The sequence below is a fragment of the Bufo bufo genome, chromosome 5 (genome assembly GCF_905171765.1).
Source record: "Bufo bufo chromosome 5, aBufBuf1.1, whole genome shotgun sequence".
NCBI classification, from domain to species: Eukaryota; Metazoa; Chordata; class Amphibia; order Anura; family Bufonidae; genus Bufo; species Bufo bufo.
In genome coordinates this window covers 122,656,191-122,677,318 of record NC_053393.1, presented here as the reverse complement: position 1 = coordinate 122,677,318, position 21,128 = coordinate 122,656,191, and the positions used below count along the sequence as shown (strand labels likewise).

General features: G+C 40.7%; 1 long non-coding RNA gene across 1 annotated transcript in view; it reads left to right on the top strand.

Moving 5' to 3' along the window:
* Positions 1-3,145: 3,145 nt before the first annotated feature.
* LOC121001796 overlaps positions 3,146-21,128 on the top strand; it is a 40,266-nt gene continuing 22,283 nt past the window's right edge. Inside the window, exon 1 of the long non-coding RNA XR_005779145.1 lies at positions 3,146-3,277. This is a non-coding gene — a long non-coding RNA (uncharacterized LOC121001796). The remainder of the gene's footprint in view (positions 3,278-21,128) is intronic.

Here is a 21,128-nt window from a genome sequence, read left to right as displayed (position 1 = left end):
ACAATGACAGAGTCTGGAGGTGGCGGCAGCAGCAGCATTAGCAGGAGGCCACAGAGTGGCGCAAGGACAGAGTGTGGAGGTGGTGGCGGCAGCAGCATCAGGAGGATGCCACAGGGTGGCACAATGACCGAGTGTGGAAGTGGCGGCAGCATCAGAAGACCACAGAGTGGCAAGGTGACATAGTGTGGAGGTGGCGACACTGCGGCCGACGTGAACTGAGAATGTATTTTTCTTTTTGTACTGAAATAGGCCACTAAACGCTTTCAACACAAATAATTTAGCTCCTGACCTCCCACTTCTGCCGCCGTGCTGACTCCCAGCTATGCTTTCAACACATATAACCGCCGACTTGAACTGAGAATATATTTTTCTTTTTGTACTGAAATGGGCCACTAAATTCTTTTGCCACAATTAAGTGCACCAGTGAAGTGCGTACATTTTTTCTTTCTGCACTAAAATAGGCCACTGAACACTTTTGCCACAAATAAGTGCACCAGAGAAGTGCGTATATTTTTTCTTTCTGTACTGAAATAGGCCACTGAATGCTTTTGCCACAAATAAGTGCACCAGTAAAGAGTGTATATTTTTTTCTTTCTATAATGAAATAGGCCACTAACTGCTTTTGCCACAAATAAGTGCACTAGTGAAGTGCGTATATTTTCTCTTTCTGTACTGAAATTGGCCACTAAATGATTTTGCCACAAATAACTGCACCAGAGAAGTGCGTATATTTTTTTCTTTCTGTACTGAAATAGGCCACTAAACCCTTTTGCCATAAATAAGTGCACCAGTAAAGTGCGTATATATATTTTTCTATAATGAAATAGGTCACTAAATGCTTTTGCCACAAATAAGTGCACCAGTGAAGTGCATATATTTTCTCTTTCTGTACTAAAATAGGCCACTAAACGCTTTCAAGACATATAACCGCCGACATGAACTGAAAATATATTTTTCTTTTTGTACTGAAATAGGCCACTAAACCCTTTTGCTACAAATAAGTGCACCAGTTAAGTGCGTATATTTTTTTCTTTCTATAGTGAAATAGGCCACTAAATGCTTTTGCCACAAATAAGTGCACCAGTGAAATGCGTATATTTTTTCTTTCTATAATGAAATAGGCCACTAACTGCTTTTGCCACAAATAAGTGCACCAGTGAAGTGCATATATTTTTTCTTTCTGTACTGAAATAGGCCACTAAACGCTTTCAAGACATATAACCACCGCCGACATGAACTGAGAATGTGTTTTTCTTTGAAATAGGCTACTAAATGCTTTCAACACAATTAACCGCCAAAGTGAACTGAGAATATATTTTTCTTTTTGACTGACTGCTAACCCCTGCACCACTACTTCCCGGGTAGGTAGGCTGCTGCGAACCAGGTGGTCTACCCCGGGCACGTTTGGCTCCCGATCTCCCACTGCTGCCACCCTGCTGACTCCCAGCCATGCTTTCAACACATATAACCGCCGACTTGAACTGAGAATATATATATTTATTTTGTACTGAAATAGGCCAGTAAACACTTTCAGCAGAAATAAATGCACCAGTGAAATGCGTATATATTTTTCTTTCTGTACTGAAATAGGCCATTGAACACTTTTGCCACAAATAAGTGCACCAGTGAAGTGCGTACATTTTTTTTCTTTCTATAATGAAATAGGCCACTAAACTCTTTTTCCCACAAATAAGTGCACCAGTGAAGTGCGTATATTTTTATCTTTCTGCACTAAAATAGGCCACTAAACGCTTTTGCCACAAATAAGCGCATCAGTGAAGTGCGTATATTTTCTCTTTCTGTATGCTTTCAATACATATAACTGCAGAAATGAACTGCGTATATATTTTTCTTGTTTGAAAAGATATAAGCCACTAAAGGCTTTTCAACATAGCACTTGCACCCAAGAACAAATTGCTGGAATGACAGAGCTGTAAAATGGCTATTTGGATCCCCAAATTATCTTTCCCTGCACTTGTAAATGGCTTTTCTAACACTGTCCCTAACACTTTCTGACGTCTCTCCCTGCACTAAGATGCTGTGAAATTATTCCTCCCTATCCTTTCCCTGCACTTATAAATCGCTTTCAGTTTTTTTTTTCACAATGAGGTTTTTCCAATTTCTGTCCCTAGCGCCTTTTCACGTCTGTCCCTGCACTCAGAACGCTGTAAAATGTCTGAATCTAAGATGGCTGCCGTATTTATAGGGCTGTGACATCACAGGGCTGGCTGGCTGCTGATTGGCTGAATGCATGACATTATGGGTCAGCCTGCCTTCCCAGAGTTCCTTGCCCCATGTCCTCACACATCTAGCCACCATTGTAGTCACAATTTTAGGAAAAACTGATTCGCTATCACGAAGAGCGAGGAAATTCACATTCGTTGCAAATCGAATTTTTCCTGAAATTCGGATCGAATTCCACTTTGTCTGATTCGATTCGCTCATCTCTAATTTTAGCAGTACACTACAAAGTGGAAATGACAGATTGGCAATGATATATAGATGTAGACCAAAGAAATGTGCTTGAATACTGGAACAGGATCTGTAAAAGTTGTCCAACCATGTACATCTACATTTTTGTGTGCAGAAGATTAGGAGCAATTGATCTGCATGTGCAACAATCATTAATCTCATCTGAATACTACTTGCTCCTACCATGCAGTGCGAAGCTGAAAATAGATCAGGCTGTATGACAGGATCTGGACGATCGAAAGCTTATTTTAGACTTGCCAACTAAAATTACTTCCCAATGTGACATTGCTTCCTGCTTAGAAAGAAAAAAGTAAAACCTTTATGTGAATGGTAGCATACTAGCATTAACAGAAAATGCTAGAAAAACATCTCAACTTGAAAAGACATTCATGAAAGGGTGAGTCCAGTGAGGAGAGAGGGTTAAAAAATAAATGTATATAGAAGAAACAGAACTGGATCGCACATCCTCAATACTATGCTTTTATCGAACTGCTTCTCAGCATAATAAACATCGCTTCTCAGTGTAATTTATCGTATACCTACTCCTAAGTTGCATACTAACATGAGGCATTAGTTTACAATTTGATCAAAAAGCATAGGCTCACTATGTAGTGATAAATGTAGTAATACTCACCTTACTGATGCCCTGTCTGTCCTGTGCCAACAGTTACCGACTTGTCGCGGTTCTCTACTAAACTAAATGTCAGGAATCAATGGCTGAGGTGGGTCAGAGAAGCAGCTCTTTATGATACAGAAAGATAATGATATGTACACGTGACTGAACCTTAGGGCCATCACTGAGCACGTGAGTAATATATCAGCCACTAATAGCCTGTACTTGCCCCCATGCCATGGTTTGTAGGAGTTTTACCAGGGGATTGGTTTGATTTTCCAACACATTGGCACAGCTGGTGTGTTCTAAGTTGAATGTGGTTACATTGACCCCAATAAAGCATATAGCAAGAATCCTTGGCAAGTTCTCCTTTAGCACCTTAGTGACCAGCCTGTTTTGTGCCTTACTGACCAAGCGTTTTTCTTGCGTTCTTCATCCTTGTCTTCCAAGAGCTATAACTTTTTATGTTTCCGTCTATGTAGCAATACTGCCACAGAGTTTTTACGTTATGAATTTTACGGCGTTCATTTCTTTGTATAAATAATATAATATCTTTATTCTCTGGGTCAGTACGATTACAGCGATACCAAATACATATAGTTTTTTTTTTTACGTTTTACTACTTTTGTGCAATAAAACCCCTTTTTTTAATAAGGAAGAAAATCTTTTTGCATCACTGCTTCCCAAGACCCATAACTTTTTTTATTTTTATTTCTATGGAGTTGTGTGCACACTTGAATTTTGTGGGATGACTTGTAGTTTTCATTGGTATCATTTTGGAGTAAATAACACTTTTTGATCGCTTGGGGACAGGCAGCTCACACTACTGCTGCCCTGACACATTGGACGACAGGTGAAAGCAAAGTCCTGATCTACTCTATATACCAGCCTCTGGTCAAAGGGTGAGGTCAAGTCACATCAGCACCCTACACTGGTCACTTAGAGTGGCACATGCACCACTCCAATCAATCATGGCAGCTGGGACTGATACTCCCCAATTCCATATTGCTCACAATTGAGCACACAACACCCCACAACTGCCTGAACCATACCAGTAAAGGTCTCCCACTGCCAACTTTCCACAAGTCCTGACTCAACGACCCTCACAGTTCTCCTTAGCAAGGTGGAAATACTTTCTGCCCACTTTACATGTCAGACGCCGTTTCTTTCAGCCATCTGATGGAACCGATACTTCTATAACTTTTGTTGTTTTGCTCCTACTGCGGAGCAGACTGACGGAAATGATTCTCAAAGGTGTAGTGGCAATGTATATGAGCCCTCATACTAAAGAGCACAGGTTTGGGGAATGTTGCACAGCAGTTCTGTGATGGCCTAGGAGAGGACAATGTAAAAATATTGTAATCTGAAGCCATCTTGTCTTGGAGTACACTAACTTAACTTTTATTATTAGCATTATTATGAAAAAGATAAAATTACATAAAGTTTGATGAGTAGCTTGAAGACCCTGAACCTCAGTGCAAAATCTATTAATACCTACCGTATGTGTATATATATATATATATATATATATATATATATTCTGTTCATTATATTGGATCGATTAAATGATTTCAGGGATTTAGGTCAAAAGCTGAGGGCAAGGACCTCAAAGGTAGTATTTTCCGAAATACTGCCTGTACCACGAGCCACACAAGAAAGGCAATGGGAGATTAGGGAGATTAACAAGTGGCTCAAGAACTGGTGTAGGAAGGAGGGGTTTGGGTTCCTGGAGAACTGGGCCGATTTTTCTATCGGCTACAGGCTCTATCGTAGGGACGGGCTGCACCTCAATGGGGAAGGGGCAGCTGTGCTGGGGAGAAAAATGGCTAGAAGGTTGGAGGAGTGTTTAAACTAGGGACTGGGGGGATGGGTAATTACATTATAGGAGGGGAAGATAGTGCAGATAGAGACCGGGGGCAAGGTAATAAGAATGGGGGAGGAATGGAAGGAGGGACTAGAACAGTTCAGAAGGAAAGGTGTAGGGTAAAAAATATACATAAACCTCTCAGATGTATGTATACTAATGCCAGAAGCCTGACTAATAAAACTGGTGAACTGGAATTAGTGATGTGTGAGGAGGACTATGACATAGTGGGAAATAACTGAGAGATGGCTGGATGATAGCTATGACTGGGCAGTTAATGTACAAGGTTACAGTCTGTTTAGAAAGGATCGTCAAAACCGGAGAGGGGGAGGGGTCTGCCTTTATATAAAGTCCTGTCTAAAGCCCACAGTCCGAGAAGATATAAGTGAGGGACATGAACATGTGGAGTCACTGTGGGTAGAGATACATGGAGCTAAAAACAACAATAAATTACTAATAGGAGTTTATTATAAACCACCTAATATACCAGAGTCCACAGAAAATCTACTACTAAACGAGTGAACTAAATCCTAATGAGGTGGTTATTATGGGGGACTTCAACTACCCAGATATAGACTGGAAAACTGAAACTTGTATATCTCATAAGGGAAACAGGTTCTTGGCAATAACCAAAGACAATTACCTCTCCCAACTGGTTCAGGACCCGACTAGAGGGACGGCCATACTGGACTTAGTATTAACCAATAGACCTGACAGAACAACAGACGTGCAGGTTGGGGGACACCTGGGAAATAGTGACCATAAAGTAATAACCTTCCAATTATCATTCAAAAGAGCGTTTCTACAGGGAGGAACAAAAATACCAAACTTCAAAAAAGCTAAATTTAGCCAACTAAGAGAGGCCATAGGCCAAACTAACTGGGACAAAGTCCTCACAAATACAGACACAAAATGGGATATCTTTAAAAACATCCTAAAATCTCATTGTGAGAGGTACATACCGTATGGTAATAAAAGGTTAAGGAACAAAAAGAAACCAATGTGGATAAATAGAACTGTAAAGAAAGCAATAAATGACAAAAAGAAAGCATATAAAACACTAAAACAGGAGGGTAGCACGGAAGCACTGAAAAACTATAAGGAAAAAAATAGAACATGTAAAAAACAAATAAAAGCGGCCAAACTAGAGACCGAGGGATTAATTGCCAAAGAGAGTAAAACTAACCCTAAAATGTTCTTCAATTATATAAATGTTAAAAAGTATAAATCTGAAGGTGTTGGCCCTTTAAAGAGTAATGAGGGGGGAGTCGCAGAGAGCGACGAGGAGAAAGCAAAGCTGTTAAATATTTTTTTCTCCAATGTATTCACTGAGGAAAATAAATTGTCAGATGACATGCAGAATGCAAAAATAAATTCCCCATTAAAAGTGTCCTGTCTGACCCAGGAAGAAGTACATCAGCGACTTAAAAAGATTAAAATAGACAAATCGCCAGGACCGGATGACATACACCCCCGTATCCTAAAGGAATTAAGTAATGTCATAGCCAGACCCTTATTTCTGATATTTGCAGACTCTATACTGACAGGGAATGTCCCACAGGATTGGCGCGTGGCATATGTGGTGCCAATATTCAAAAAGGGGCCAAAAACAGAGCCTGGAAACTATAGGCCGGTAAGTTTAACATCTGTTGTGGGTAAACTGTTTGAAGGTTTTCTGAGAGATGCTATATTAGAGCATCTCAACGGAAATAAGCAAATAACGCCATATCAGCATGGCTTCGTGAGGGATCGGTCATGTCAGACTAATTTAATCAGTTTCTATGAGGAGGTAAGTTCTAGACTTGACAGCGGCGAATCAATGGATGTCGTATATCTGGACTTCTCCAAAGCATTTGACACTGTACCACATAAAAGGTTAGTATATAAAATGAGAATGCTCGGACTGGGAGAAAACATCTGTATGTGGGTAAGGAACTGGCTGAGTGATAGAAAACAGAGGGTGGTTATTAACGGTACACACTCAGATTGGGTCACTGTCACTAGTGGAGTACCTCAGGGGTCAGTATTGGGCCCTATTCTCTTCAATATATTTATTAATGATCTTGTAGAAGGCTTGCATAGTAAAGTATCAATTTTCGCAGATGACACTAAACTGTGTAAAGTAATTTACACTGATGAGGACAGTATACTACTACAGAGGGATCTGGATAGATTGGAGGCTTGGGCAGATAAGTGGCAGATGAGGTTTAACACTGATAAATGTAAAGTTATGCACATGGGAAGGAAAAATGCAAGTCACCCGTACATACTAAATGGTAAAACACTCGGTAACACTGACATGGAAAAGGATCTAGGAATTTTAATAAACAGCAAACTAAGCAGCAAAAACCAGTGTCAGGCAGCTGCTGCCAAGGCCAACAAGATAATGGGTTGCATCAGAAGGGGCATAGATTCCCGTAATTTTTTATTCCCCTAAAGTGGAGAGAATTGGCTTCTACCTCACGGGGTTTTTTGCCTTCCTCTGGATCAACTTGCAGGATAACAGGCCGAACTGGATGGAAAAATGTCTTTTTTCGGCCTTATGTACTATGTTACTATGTTACTATGATTGGATGGCCTTAAAGGGGTTGTCTCTCTTCAGCAAAAGGCATTTATTATTATTGGCCATTACAGCTGTCATACGGCACTGTGTCATTAATTGTCGATTACACCAAGCAAAGCATGATCATCTCAGAAACAATTACCGGTATTCCCATGTACCCTCCTCCCTTTTGTGTTAAAAATTTCAAACATGGCCAACTTCTATCCTCAGACTGTTTGTTATTGGTCGACTAAAGCAATCTTTCGCTGATCTTTCTTCATAAGAAGCATCTCCTTAGCTAAAAATCATGCTACCTGTGGCTCAGGAGCAGGAGCGCACATTGAAAAACTGCAGAACCATCTATGTTGAGTAGAAAAAACTACCACAGATAGTAAGGAGCTCAGTGGTGGATCTACAATATCATCAGAAGTGACAAAAATAGATAAAAAGACCGAATATGAAAAAAATAAACTGGTGAGTATTAACAATTTACTGAATGGGACTGAGGGGTTTCAAGAGGTTGGGACGAAAGAGAGAAAACCTTTAATGAAAGCAGAAAAGGAGAAGGTTCATGCATAAATCTTTTCCATAACTGTGAGCCAAGAAATAGAGAAACTTATATCCTCCACTAAAGCAGAATGAAATAACTCAATATACACTCCTCATCACTGAAACTGCAACACCAAGAAGAAAAAGTATTTATATAACATGTTAATGATATGCAAATGGTACAAAACGGAAACAAAATATTTAAAACGTCTCAATTTATTCAGTATCGAGTATGAGCACCACAAGCAGAAATACATACACTTACACGTCTTGACATACTATCAATGTGGTTATAATGGTTGTCTGAGGAAAGTACTGCTATGCTGAATACACTTGGGAAGCAAATCATCAAGATTTGCTGCTGGCAACATCCTTTGCAATTGCCTACCACAGGCAAGACAAGTCCAGAGACGCTGTAGGCCATGGCAGCACATTTAGGCCATGCAGACTGCTTACAATTGCATGAGCAACATGCAGCCTGGCATTGTCCTGTTGAAAAACAGCTCCTGGGACACTTTGGAGAAATACTGTGCCATCATTTCATGACCAAATCAATGTAATGCTAGCTGTTAATGTAACCAAAATGAAGACTAGAGGGGTCCAGCTACCATACATTATTCCACCCTAAACCATAATCCCGGGTGTAGGACCATTGTGATCTTTCCTTGTGAAGGCCACTTCATGGCATTGCCCACATGATCTCTAGACCAATCTCTGGCTATTATTGCATCAGAGACAAAAGTGGGACCCATTGCTCAAGAGGACAGACCTCCATTCAAGCTTCTACTGCCGTCTTGTGTGTACCATTATAGCCTTTGAGTGATAGCCTGAGGTTAATGGAACTCCTATAGCTTCACATCTGGCTTGTGGCCCAATGTCATGCAAACGCCTTTTGATAATTTGTGTTGACCCTGTTTTTCAACTTAGACTTGAGATATGACTTCCAATTTCACTTGCAGTAAAGATGGATCACTATGTGTCATTTTTCTAATAATAAGATCTGTCCATCTGCCTCTGTGACCTCTTGCTGTCATTCTAGTACATTGTTGTTTCTCCCAACCACTGGAACATGCAGCGTTAAACAGTACTGGTATCTCGGCCAAGGCGCCTAGCGATCTGACAGAGTTCCAAACGAAGGTCTCGCACTTCAAGGATTCTGTCCCTCTCGGTTTGTAACAACAGGTAATCACTTGCACATCAACGAATAGGAGGCATCTCACAATCATCGCACACAACTTGGTCCAATTTTTGAGGTTTCCCCTCTCACATGTCACAGATTGGAGCTAGGTTCTTGAAAATGTATTCATCTGCAGATGACACCTCTTAGTGACACCTTCTGCTTTCTTGATTTGCATAACCTTTTAGCTTATCCTTCTTGGTGTTGCAATTTTAATGTTGAGAAATATAAAACCATGTATTTATATTACTAGACATAGAGGACATAATTGTAATTTTTAGATAGGTTTACTATTATGCTTTGTAAAAGGTGATGGAGAACATTTATAAAATCTGACAAATATTTTTAAAGTAGCTATGTATGGTTGAAAGTTGCACAAGTACAGGTCAAATTTATAACACATTTGGCTACCGTTTTTGCTTGTCTTCCTCTGAGGTATGGTTTAAATTGTCAATAGCTTGTGAAATTTTCTGTTCCAAAACTCTATTGGACATCTACCTGTTTTAGACCAACCATACATTGTAAATAAGGAATGTATTATTTTTTTATGTATTTGTGCAACATCTGGTTTCAGATGAACCAAACTCTCATCCATTAATCAATGATTTTACACACTTGGCACAATGGTTTCTTGACATCAAATTAATTTCAGCAAAAAAACATGTCGATCATAGCAAAAATTGCCTTCTTTCATTATCCCAGATGTTCTTGGTTGATGCAACATTTTATCATTAATGATAGTAAGAAAACTAATCTTCATTTTTGTTTGATAAATTTGGGGACAAACTGAATAGCTTTGAGTAGTCGAGAAGAATAGTACATGAATAGAATAAGCATGCCAACATATCAAGTAAACAGCAAGCTTGGGAATAGGGTCTCTCTCCACCATGACCCCCGATGGCAGGCAGTCATCTCCAGGTATGAAATGATTCTTTTGGTCTCCACGCAATTTTCCTCACTGCTTCTCCTCACATTCACTTGTTCCATCCCTCTCAGTCATCCACAGTTATGACAACCTGAGCGTCACTTCTGAATGATGGTGAGACCCTTAGGTGCTCTGCCTACTAATATGGTGGTATTTAGCCTACAGATAAGCTTCAAATAAAGTGACCTGCAGATAGAAAAAATGTTCCATTGTAGTATGCTGGCCTTGAAAGAAAAAAATAAACTAGCAAGATTTTGAAACTGTCACACTATTTCTAAAATATTTGCCTTGTTTTGCAAAAGTGTAGAAACAGATATCATTTCTCTTTAGCGAGACTAATCTTTCAGGATAATGTCTGTGCACATTGCAATTTCTTTATGTTCGCAATAAACTACTTGCTATCGGTGATGCTTGTCAAACAGTGTACCATGCATTGAGAAACATGTGATAAAGTGTTTTTGCTCAATATTTTTCATTCAATGTCTAGTTAATGTAGAAATATAATAATTCCTGACAGGGGCATAACTATAATTCATGGGGCCCCATAGCAAAATAAAATGGCACCACCTAGTATAATTTATTTTAAAAAAACAGCAGCATAAGTAATAATTAAAGGTATGTATACTAGTAGTGATGAGCGGCAGGGGTCATATTCGAATTCGCAATATTTCACGAATATTTAGTAGAATATTTGCAAATTCGAATATTCGTTATATTCTACGATTTTTTTACAGTATATAGCAATATAGTGAATATTTGGGAAAAAACAAATATAGAGCAATTTAGCTAATATAGTGCTATAATCTTCTTTGTCAAATAGTTGTAATTTTTTTCTCATCTGGAGTTCAGATTGGAAAAAAATTACAACTATAAAAGAAAAAGATTATAGCACTATATTAGCTAAATTGCTGTAATGACCGGCGTCACGCAAAGAGAGGGAAATGGGAAGGCCCTGTCCAAGGGAGAGGGAAAGATGGTGACCCCTGACTCACCTTGCGGCTGGCACCTGACTGCCCTGACGTCCCTAGACGGGTTCCTCACCCGTACGCCGATCACGTGCCTAAACCCTGGCTTTCCCTAAGATAAGCCCTATGTAGTGAACGGGGCGGTGGGATCACTAGTCCGCACCACTGACACTAAAGGAAAACACCAAGGAGAGGACAGACAATACAGACAAAACATATAATCCCAGGTGGGCGACAACAGCAGACCACCAAGGCCCAACAGGGATCCGGAGTGTAACGTTCTGGAACAACAACCAGGGAACACAGCTACACAGCTCCAGTGGGTCAGTATAGAAGTCCAGGCAGGAAGCTCTATATCTGGCAACCAGAGAAGTGAGAGATGGGAATATAAGGTGGTTGGGATTGCTGGACAAGAAACAGCTGAGGAGGAGAAGCTACGGATCCCTGAGTGAGCCAAAAAGGATTGCAAGGCAAACCCAGAAAGCTACCATTAATAAACAGCACTGTCTTTAGACATAGAGCGCGCAGCCACCCGCTGCGACTTCCTGACCCCGGGTATAACGGAGTCAGGCGTGGCTCTTGACACCCTCGTGACAATTGCTCTATATTTGTTTTTCCCGAATATTCACTATATTGCTATAACTTAGTTTTTTCGAATATTCGTAATATTCTAAAACAAGAATATATAGCATTATAGTGAATATTCGGGAAAAAACGAATATAGAGCAATTTAGCTAATATAGTGCTATAATCTTCTTTGTCAAATAGTTGTAATATTTTTCTCTTCTAAATTTCAGATTGGAAAAAAATTACAACTATTAAAAAAAATGATTATAGCACTATATTAGCTAAATTGTCTATATTCGTTTTTTCCCGAATATTCACTATATTGCTATAACTTAGTTTTTTCGAATATTCGGAATATTCTAAAACAAGAATATATAGCAATATAGCAAATATTCTGAAAAAAATGAATATAGAGCAATTTAGCTAATATAGTTCTATAATCTTTTTTTTTATAGTTGTAATTTTTTTCCAATCTGAAATTTAGATGAGAAAAAAATTACAACTATTATACAAAGAAGATTATAGCACTATATTAGCTAAATTGCTCTATATTTGTTTTTTGTTTTTTCGAATATTCGCTACATTGCTATATATTCCTGTTTTAGAATATTACGAATATTCAAAAAAACTATGTTATAACAATATAGCGAATATTCGAAAAAAAAAGAATATAGAGCAATTTAGCTAATATAGTGCTATAGTCTTCTTTGTCTAATAGTTTTACGAAAATTCGCAAACACTACTCCTAAAGTCAAATATACTGTAGCCTTCTCATTGGCCCACAAGCTAGAAGCAGGGAGGGATCATGTGTACTGATTAAAAAAAAAAATTGATTATTTTCACTATATTCAATATATTCGAGAATTTTCGAAGTACCTATATTCGTGATAAAAATTCAAAAATCGAATATTCGTGATCAACACTATATACTAGAACCATATATCAGAAAGCCCACATTATAGCAAAAAGCCACTATTTAACCATATGCAGTGTCCCACTACAAGGGATAATATCACTGTATTTTACTCACTATGTGTCCCGTAGACTGTGTCTGGGCAGCAAGGGAGTTAGCTAGCAACAAACTTTAGGCTGGGCTGGAACCACCCTTTCCTCTAGTGCAGTCTAGTGTACGTAAAACAGCAGCAAGGAGCAAACTAAACAGAGAATGTAACACCTACATTAAGGCTACAGACTTCCATGCATTGTGGTTGGGATGATATACCACATGGTCCTTACCATATTAAAAGTACAGACTGGCCATCTACTTGGAGAAACTATATCCTGCTGAGGAAACTGTGGATATATAGATCTGAAGATAGAGAAAGTGCACCCCTTAGGCCAAAAAGAGAGATTGTATAGATTGATTTAGAGACCCAAAGGGAACTAATAAACTATTAGGCCCCCTTACACAGCTTTGGGGAACTGCATTTGCTGACTGTAAATACGGTACTTAATGTGCTTCATGTCTGTGGAAACCATCTATCAACTGCTGCCATAAAGTACAGTGAATTTGTTGCACTAAAACCTGCTTCATCTTTGTACCACACCACCATGTGCATCACCATAGCTTGCATGCCACAGCCTGTCCATGGGATCCCTGCCTTGTACTACAACACCTATTTACACCAAGGACACCTCCACTACCACCAGACAGAGGGCCCCAGTACCAGAGTGTGTCCGGAGGGAAAAAAGGGTATGTCCTCCAGTGACTACATGGCTCAGGGAGCACCTCCAATGTGACTACAACTACTCCCATCCTCTCCACCACATACTGATGCACATACAGGCCTGGTTGACAGAGCAGCAATCAATCCCCACAGAAAAAAACGTCTCTTAAACCACTTTTCACAGAGCAAATGTCTCCCAAAACAACAAGTTAATCCCCTTGTGGGCTGAATCACAATAAAGTGTCTTATATGGGGTGTTCATCCTATTCAAGACATCATAATTATTGAACAACCCCGGGGGGGGGGGGGGGGGGGGGGGTTGAGAGGATGGGAGTTGTAGTAGACAGGATAAAGGTGGTAGTCCTTGGTCTGGGTCTGACCTGGTCATGGTGTTCACAGTGGCTGGGCATCTCTCTACTAACCCTCCCTCACTTATAGGGTTGATGGAGTGAGGAAGAAGTAGCACATGGGATGAAAGTGAAAGTAGTTCCCCCAGGGCTCTCCCTGAGTAAGGGTCTTCTGGCTAGTAAAAGGTGGGTTGTCCTTGATGTAAAATGATAGGCAGGGTACAGAGATGAAGGTGAACAAGTAACTCACAGTTTGCTTACTTACACTGCGTGCAGAATTATTAGGCAAATTAGTATTTTGACCACATCATCCTCTTTATGCATGTTGTCTTACTCCAAGCTGTATAGGCTCGAAAGCCTACTACCAATTAAGCATATTAGGTGATGTGCATCTCTGTAATGAGAAGGGGTGTGGTCTAATGACATCAACACCCTATATCAGGTGTGCATAATTACTAGGCAACTTCCTTTCCTTTGGCAAAATGGGTCAAAAGAAGGACTTGACAGGCTCAGAAAAGTCAAAAATAGTGAGATATCTTGCAGAGGGATGCAGCACTCTTAAAATTGCAAAGCTTCTGAAGCGTGATCATCGAACAATCAAGCGTTTCATTCAAAATAGTCAACAGGGTCGCAAGAAGCGTGTGGAAAAACCAAGGCGCAAAATAACTGCCCATGAACTGAGAAAAGTCAAGCGTGCAGCTGCCAAGATGCCACTTGCCACCAGTTTGGCCATATTTCAGAGCTGCAACATCACTGGAGTGCCCAAAAGCACAAGGTGTGCAATACTCAGAGACATGGCCAAGGTAAGAAAGGCTGAAAGACGACCACCACTGAACAAGACACACAAGCTGAAACGTCAAGACTGGGCCAAGAAATATCTCAAGACTGATTTTTCTAAGGTTTTATGGACTGATGAAATGAGAGTGAGTCTTGATGGGCCAGATGGATGGGCCCGTGGCTGGATTGGTAAAGGGCAGAGAGCTCCAGTCCGACTCAGACGCCAGCAAGGTGGAGGTGGAGTACTGGTTTGGGCTGGTATCATCAAAGATGAGCTTGTGGGGCCTTTTCGGGTTGAGGATGGAGTCAAGCTCAACTCCCAGTCCTACTGCCAGTTTCTGGAAGACACCTTCTTCAAGCAGTGGTACAGGAAGAAGTCTGCATCCTTCAAGAAAAACATGATTTTCATGCAGGACAATGCTCCATCACACGCGTCCAAGTACTCCACAGCGTGGCTGGCAAGTAAGGGTATAAAAAAAGAAAATCTAATGACATGGCCTCCTTGTTCACCTGATCTGAACCCCATTGAGAACCTGTGGTCCATCATCAAATGTGAGATTTACAAGGAGGGAAAACAGTACACCTCTCTGAACAGTGTCTGGGAGGCAGTGGTTGCTGCTGCACGCAATGTTGATGGTGAACAGATCAAAACACCGACAGAATCCATGGATGGCAGGCTTTTGAGTGTCCTTGCAAAGAAAGGTGGCTATATTGGTCACTGATTTGTTTTTGTTTTGTTTTTGAATGTCAGAAATGTATATTTGTGAATGTTGAGATGTTATATTGGTTTCACTGGTAAAAATAAATAATTGAAATGGGTATATATTTGTTTTTTGTTAAGTTGCCTAATAATTATGCACAGTAATAGTCACCTGCACACACAGATATCCCCCTAAAATAGCTAAAACTAAAAACAAACTAAAAACTACTTCCAAAAATATTCAGCTTTGATATTAATGAGTTTTTTGGGTTCATTGAGAACATGGTTGTTGTTCAATAATAAAATTAATCCTCAAAAATACAACTTGCCTAATAATTCTGCACTCCCTGTAGTAGCATTTTACAGAACATGGCCAAACAAGATGGAGGCACAAGTTTTACAAGACAGTTTCCCAAGACAGTTACATTTTCTGCAGTTCCTAGCGGTAAAGTGCAAATCTTTAAATCACAAGCAGGAATGAAAGCTGCAAAAACTGCTAAACCATCCAAGGGGTTAATCAGTGGTAAAAATAACATACTCACCTCATCCATTTGCTTACGGAGAGGCCATCGCGGCCATTTTGATTGAAGAAACCGCACAAAATCTCGATCGGTGACGTGATGACGTTACCAAGTCATCACACTGACCGGGCACAGTGATGCCGTCACACGTCACCACATGATAGATTTCAAAGGGTTTCTTCAATCAAGATGAGCGACGGATAAGGTTAGTATGTTTTTTTTTTTACTGTCATTTCAGGAAGAATTGATTTGTTACAACAAAGCATTAGAAATTTTGGATTCATGGCGAGTCAAATTTTTTCTGAAATTCAGGTCAAAGTCAATTCGTTTTGTGAGCAATTTTTTCCTCCCGGTTTCCAAGAGCCAAAATGTTCTTAGTTTTCCATTCACAAGACCCCAGGCTGCTATAGGAACTAAACAGCATCCACAATCTCATTGCAGGGGCTGCTGTTCGGTCATCAGAGGGCGCCCCTCCCTTCAAATTACCTATGAAATGCTGTGTTCACAAGTAACCACAGCATCTAAGGGGTTAAATGTCCATGATCAGAGCTGTCTCTGATCACGTACATTACCAGTGTATGTCTGCTGTGTAAAACAGGAGATAAGTGCGCTCCATATTTAACCCCTTCCTGACCAGTGCCGTACTAGAACGCCCTCCTGAGCACACACAGTATACACCCATGGCTCATGTCCTTGACCGGCGAAAATGCTGGTCATGGACATTTAACATTTCAGAGGCCGTGGTCAATCCTGACCACGGCATCTGAGCGCGTGCAAACCTGAAAGTGAGCACTTCTGGGTACGCTCCGGCTTCCTCCGGTAACAATCGGAGGAGCTGTAGCTTGTGTGCAGCAACCCCTGTCATAGAGAATGACAGGAGGCTGCTGCATAGAGTTTCCTATGGATCCCCTGCCTGTAGCAGGGCTTAATAGTAAACTAGTACATTTCTTATAGACTCCAATGCTAATGCAATATTGTTTTAATGAGCCCTCAGACAAGACCATCACCAGAAAAAAAAAAAAAAACGTTTCTGGCAATGGTCTTGTGTGAGTGCCCATTTTTTGCAGGATAAGGTGACATTGCCATTGGTGCGATTTTAGGGTATATAAGACTTTTTGATCGATTTGCTATTACGCTTTTTGTGAGACAAGCAGGCCAAAAAATAGCACCAGTTTAAAAAAAAAATTTACAGTGTTAATATGACGAGGTCAGTTATGAAATAATTTTTATAGAGCTGGTCGTTACGGACGCAGTGTCATCAAATACTGTCTGTCTATTTTTATTCTATTTTTTACAATGAAAAATGGCTTCCTGAGGAGAAAAGGGCTTTTTTTACACTTACTTAAAAAAAATTATAAAACTTTCACACGTTGTGCCCCTCAAGGTCATACAAGATCTTTGGAGGCATTTAACATAACTTTTTTTTTTATTGCTGATTTCCACTGTAACTGGGGTTGACACAGTAGCTCCAGTTACAGGGGGAATACAACCCCCAGATAGGTTGTACAGCACTATCTAGCACTGTACAGCCTGACTGCAAGGCTGATCTGGATATGGTAAGACCCAGCAGCTCCTACAGACTACCGGGACCCAAAGGCGGTCACATGATCACTGGGGTCGGAACAGGAAGCGGCATAGCACTTCCTGATTTGTGCACACAGTGCTTGTTCAGAGCTGTTTATATATCGATTGGTAAGGCAGGGACACTGAAGGACCCTCCCTGCCTTCTCTATGGGGAGCCCTGCTGTCATTGACAGCAGGCCTCTCTCTCAACAACTACACAATTAGCATGAAGCTGCAAGCTCTGAACCAACATTCTAAAATGTCCATTCAGAAATAAGTCCCGACCACCCAGGACATTTATAGTCTATGGGCAGTCGGGAACTGGTTAATGTAATGTACACAGCATGACCTCTTATGGTTGGCAGGGACAGGGATAACCACCCTGTTCCTCCACTCTTGGCAGGAGTGGGATGGTCCCATTTCCTGACTAGGGGAGTCTAGTGAGTGAGAGGACAGGAAGCAAGTCCATGTGCTCCTTCTGCTTAGATCTCCAAAGACTAAAGGTCCTTTCACACAGGACGATATTACAGCAGATAGTTGTGAAGGAAGCATCCTTTCCCGACAATCTGCTGATGGCTGGTGGAGGAGACTGCTGCATTTACATGCAGTGATCTCCTCCAGAGTATGGGGAGGAGCGATCCCTAATGCCATCACTCTGCCTCTTCTCCATACTGACTTGTTATTTGCCCGCAGGAGATCATGTTTACACAGCACAATCTGCTTCAGGTAAACGATGATTTTTGCTTGTGCACAAAAGTTCGGATGATCCGATGAACGAGTGTTTCGTTCGTTCATTTGGTGATCGATGGTACATTTACACCACCAGATCATCGCTAATAAACGTTACTATGAACGCTTGTTAGAGATAATCTGTGCGATTCTTGGCCATGTAAAGGTTCCTTAACTGATCGCTATAAAAAAGTTACTGCTTCTCCCACAGCAAGAAAGAAAGAAGAACTTAGAATCTGCAAGACTGAAGCATAGGATTCAGCAGGGTAACCTGCAATCACAGCTATACAGACTTTGCTGCTTGTGAGGGACTACAGTTAAGATACTCAGCACACTTAACCACACCCTGGCCAGACGTTCCTCTAAAGACCTGTATCCCGTGGTGGACACTACATCCACAATTGCAAGATAACAGTTGTTACTAAGAGATTCTAGAGAGAGATTTAGCAAGATCACATACCAAGAGTGCCATTATTTGGAACTTTGCCAGCCTTGATACCATGCCATCTGGTCAAAGGATTTGCACTTCGTATAGAATATTGTTGGATGAACTACAACTCCTATTTTCCACTCAAGTAAAAAAATGTTTATTCTTCTACCACTGCCCTAACTTTCTGACTCCTACTACACTATACGCTGGCCATTGCACTACTACACCCCATGCACGGCACCCATACGGCCACCAATATCAAGGGCACTCCAAACTACCATCAGGCTGGAGCCCCAACTACAGAGAGTGCCCCGAGGGAAAAACTAGTGCACGCTCCTTTCACTACACTGGCCCTAGGGAGCAATGGCCTAAGGGAAAACACAGTAACAAGTCCTATAGTCAGAGCCACTACCACTTCTATCCTCTGCTCCGGCTCTTCAAGGGCTCGCTGCATGTAAACTGTATAAAACATATATGTAATAATTAGCTACACTAGTTACCATGTAAAATAACCAAGTAACTAGTAAATGAAACTTTAAATAATCCTCACATACTTGAGGTTAAATATTACTTATTTCCATGTAAACATGTCACTTTTAATAGTGAGCTGACAAGCAGTTCCACGTAAAGACAGCAATGTCTCTAGGCCATATTTCCTAATCAGGACAATCTTAATGACTTAATATGTCAGATAATAATGTGCTATGTCTAATGAGATGGCAAGGTAGCATATAATATCACTTTAAACAACAATCTTGGTAATTTCACTGTACTTTGTTTAGCTAGGGATAAAAATAAATGCTGTGGAGTAAGTTTAACCCTCAGTGTCTCTAGGTGTCCTCCTTGCTGAGGAAAACATTTCAAAGCTTCATACATATTTTTTCCATGGTAGAAAAAGATGTAGATTTAAAATGGCATATATGAGAGAAAGCTGTTAAGATATCACATTTTTGTAAGTGATTCATTTAAATATTCTTCTCTAAGCTCTAGTATATATGGATGCCACCCTATAACTCTCTGTATAAATCTATTGCTATTAGAGATGAGCGAATTTCTTAAATTCGATACGGCTGCTTCGCCGAATAAAAAAAAAAATTGCTTCATGACGAATTACTTCGTCACGAAGCGCATTTTATTGTAAGTAGCAGGTGCAATGACAGGCAGCCCCCGTCATTGTACCCCTCAGATGCCGCGTTCATACATGATTGCGGCATCTGAGTTTAAAAACAGTGTAAAATTAACAATAAAAAAACTATTACATCAAACTTACCGCTTCCATTTGCTCTCGACGGGCTGGCCGCCGCCATCTTGCTTGAAGATCTAGGCCGAAATCCCGTGCTGCGCGAGATTACGTCATCACGCCGGCTGGCGTGGTGACGTTTGACGTCATCACGCTGGCCGGCGTGATGATGCAATCTCGCGCCACACAGGATTTCGGCCGAGATCTTCAAGCAAGATGGAGGCTGGCGGCCCATCGCGAGCAAATGGAGGCGGTAAGTTTGACATTTTTTTGTTTTCTATACTATTTCAGGAAAAAATCGCTGACACGAAGCACGAGGAAATTCGGCTTCTAGGCAAATCGAATTTATCCTGAAATTCGGATTGAATTCCACTTCGTGGGATTCGATTCGCTCATCTCTAATTTATATACATTTAACCCCTTACAGACACATGACGTACCAGTACGGCATGTTTCCCGAGTCCTTAAGGACACATGACGTACCGGTATGTCATGTGTTGTTCCGCTCACCGCCGCTTGGCGGGCGGTGATCGGAACAAGGTGCCTGCTCAAATCATTGAGCAGGCACCTCGGCTAAATGCGCGGGGGGGTCCCGTGACCCCCCGTGTCGACGATCGCCGCAAACCGCAGGTCAATTCGGACCTGCAGTTTGCGGCTATTTATGGTGCGGGCGGCGGCGGCAGCAGTGCCATCGGGTACCCATGGGGCTGTGGGGGGACCCGATGGCATGGAAGGCAGCGCGATGCCTTCCTGAGGCATCGCGCTGCCTTCCGGTGAAGAGCCTGTGAGATCCAGCCCCCCTGGATCTCACAAGTCCCGGAAGCTGTATGAGTAATACACACAGTATTACTCATACAGCCAATGCATTCCAATACCGAAGTATTGGAATGCATTGTAAAGGAATATACCCCCAAAAGTTCAAGTCCCAAAGTGGGACAAAAAAATAAAGTGAAAAAAAAAGTTGAAAAAATAAAGTTTTCCCCAAAACAAATTAAAAGTTTCAAGAAAAAATAAACAATAACGTCATTTTCCCCAAATAAAGTAAAAGAAAATTGGTAAAAAATAGGGGGGAAAAAAAAGTATACATATTAGGCATCTCTGCGTCCGTATTGACTGGCTCTATAAACATATCACATGACCTAACCCCTCAGATGAACACCGTAAAAAAATATAAAAAAAACTGTGCTAAATAAACCATTTTTTGTCACCTTACATGACAAAAAGTGTAATAGCAAGCGATCAAAAAGTCATACGCACACAAAATAGTGCCAATCAAACTGTCATCTCATCCCGCAAAAAATGAGACTCTACCTAAGACAATCGCCCAAAAACTGAAAAAACTATGGCTCTCAGAATATGGAGACACTAAAACATGATTTTTTTTTTGTTTCAAAAATTATATTATTGTGTAAAACTTACATAAAAAAAAAAAAAGTATACATATTAGGTATCGCCGCGTCCGTATAGACTGGCTCTATAA